The sequence below is a fragment of the Phyllostomus hastatus genome, unplaced genomic scaffold (genome assembly GCF_019186645.2).
Source record: "Phyllostomus hastatus isolate PE091 unplaced genomic scaffold, TTU_PhHast_1.1 phas_contig_34, whole genome shotgun sequence".
NCBI lineage: Eukaryota > Metazoa > Chordata > Mammalia > Chiroptera > Phyllostomidae > Phyllostomus > Phyllostomus hastatus.
The window spans coordinates 265280-268077 of record NW_025333857.1 but is presented as its reverse complement, the minus strand read 5'-3'; the positions used below and the strand labels follow the sequence as shown (position 1 = coordinate 268077).

At 46.9% G+C, this 2798-nt stretch overlaps 1 pseudogene; it reads left to right on the top strand.

Annotated features, from left to right (window-relative positions):
• The first annotated feature begins 1381 nt into the window (after window positions 1–1381).
• On the top strand, window positions 1382–2584 carry LOC123820179 (annotated as a pseudogene).
• Window positions 2585–2798: the final 214 nt, after the last annotated feature.

The following is a 2798-nucleotide window of genomic DNA, read 5'->3' as shown; positions in this document are numbered from 1 at the left end:
AACATATTTCTCCAAAGGGAAGAGGAAGAATTTCTCTGGTGGGTGAAACTGGAATAATCAACAGGATATGCAAAGCTTCCTTCCTGAGAATCCATTCTATAGGAAGCATAGTTTAAAGTCTGCTCTTCTACACTTATGGTTTCCTGGGGCCACCTCTTTGCAGGCAATGAGGGAGATTGTGATTTGGAGGACACATTTAATTCTGATTGTATTATTAGGAATCCCATTGTTGCCTCAAATTTAAGCCATGTTTTTCAACAGTTCTATCATAACAAAGATAGTTTCTTTTTTTTTTAAGATTTTATTTATTTATTTTAGAGAGGGAAGGGAGGGAGAGAGAGAGAGAGAGAGAGAGAGAGAGAGAGAGAAACATCAATGTGCGGTTGCTGGGGGTTATGGCCTGCAACCCAGGAATGTACCCTGGCTGGGAATCGAACCTGGGACACTTTGGTTCCCAGCCCGCGCTCAATCCACTGAGCTACGCCAGCCAGGGCACAAAGATAGTTTCTTTATCTTACCTTTGTGTCAGTTTTTGTATCTCACTTAATTTGAACTTGATTTGGAAAAAGGTTTATTAAATATTGCCCCTGTGAAAATCCTGATATTCTCTAGTCTTTACTAGATTGTAATTCCTCCATGGCAGAGACTCTCATGTATGTACTGAACGGTGCCTCACACAGTGTCTTACACATTACAGTGCCTCTACATATATCTGTAAAATGAGGCATCATATCAGTCTTTCCCTACCTTTCCCCCTGACTTAAGAAGAGAGTCTGTGTACATCAGTAACTGACACTCACTTCCACATTTTATTAAGGTGAAGATTTTTGAGGGAAGAGAGAAGGAGCTCAGCATTTCCCAGCTAACTAGAGCTGATTTCTCCTTAAGCTCTGACAGCAGATGGCAGTGGCTTCTGTTCAAAGGGCACCCTCTCTCTTTATAGGCCAAGGTCCAGAGAAAGGAGCATCAAGTAGCTATGAGGCCTTTCAGCTGAAACCAAGGGTCCTGATTTAACATAGAATTTTAATTTAACATGTAGCCCCAGCACTTTATTCAGTTTTTTTCACAGCTTACTTTATAAGCCTTAGCTCTTTCCCTTACTAGTCACCAACCCCCTGAAGCAACCAGAAACATCTGCCATGCCCTAAGGGTCACAAGGTGCAGGTTTTGGTTAAGCTCAAGATAATATCTTGACCTAAATTATGTTTTAGATGCTGAGCCCTAAGGTAGAATGACAACACCCCCCACCCTCCATACTATTCCATAAAATCAGACAGGAACTCCAGAAAAGACCTCAGAGCTGAAGTTAAGACCTGAAGAAATATGACTCCTCAGGCCAACCATAGCTCCTTTGACTAGTGTCTCCACTTCCTCTTTCAGCATGACTTCCTACAGCTATTGTCAGTTTTTCGCCTTCTCGTCTTTCTGGAGCATGGGCAGCCACATTGTGCACTTTAGATCCGGGGTCGCCTACCTCATGCCCAGCAACCACAGAAGCTCAGGCAGCCGTGGCATGTCTGTGTCCTCTGCCCGCTTTGTGTCCTCATCCTCCTCTGAGGGCTATGGCAGCAGCTACATGGGCACCATGATCAGCTCCCAGGGGCTTCTGGTGGGCAATGAGAAAATCACCATGCAGAACCTTAATAACCGCCTGGCCTCCTACCTGGTGAAGGTGCATGCCCTGGAGGCAGCCAACAGCGACCTAGAGGTAAAGACCCATGCCTAGAAGAGGTGGTATCAGAAGCAAAGGCCTGGGCCCACCTGCCATACAGCCACTACTACCAGACCACAGAGGAGCTGCAGGATAAGATTCTTGTCTTGAGAACTCCAACGCTGTCCTGCAGGTTGACAATGCCCACCTGGCTGCAGATGACTTTGGAACCAAGTATGAGAGGGATCAGGCCCTGTGCATGAGCATGGAGGCTTACATCAATTGCCTCTGCAAGGTGCTGGATGAGCTGAATCTGGCCAGAGCCGACCTAGAGATGCAGATTGAAGGCTTCAAGGAAGAGCTGGCCTACCTGAAGAAGAACCATGAGAAGGAAATCAGTGTCCTCAGTGTCCAGGTGGGTGGCCAGGTCAGTGTGGAGGTGGATTCCAATCCTGGCACTGATCTAGCCAAGATCCTGAGTGACATGAGAAGCCAATATGAGGTCATGGCTGAGAAGAACTGGAAAGGTGCTGAAGCCCAGTTCATCAGGAAGGTTGAAGAGCTGAACCGGAAGGTCACTGGCCACATGGAGTAACTGAAGACTAGCAAGACAGAGGTCACTGACCTGTGCCTCAGCCTCAAGGATCTGGAGATTGATCTGCAGTCTCAGCTCAGCATGAAAGCTGCCCTCAAAGACATGCTGGCAGAAATGGAATCTTGTTTTGGACCCTAGCTGGCACAGATATAGATGCTGACCAGCACTATCAAGCCCAGTTGAGTGACATTCGTGCTGACATCGAACAGCAGAACCTGGAGTCCCAACAGATTCTGCATACCAAGACACAGCTGGAGCAGGAGATCGCTACCTACCACAGCCTGCATGAGATCCAGGGTGCCTATTACAACAATGTACCCACTACCAAGACTGCCTGAGTCCAGCAACCTCTCTGGCCTCCTGCTTCCAGCAGAGGGATGCATGCTTTTGGGTAGGGCCATGGGAAGGGTGGGACCTTTACTTCTGTCTCCTCTTCTGACCTGTCAATAAAATTTTATGCTCCCCTAAAAAATGACCTGAAGATATAATTAATTACCCTTACCTCACCTCCAACCAATCAACTTCCAGTATGACTTTAAATCCCCTAACCCA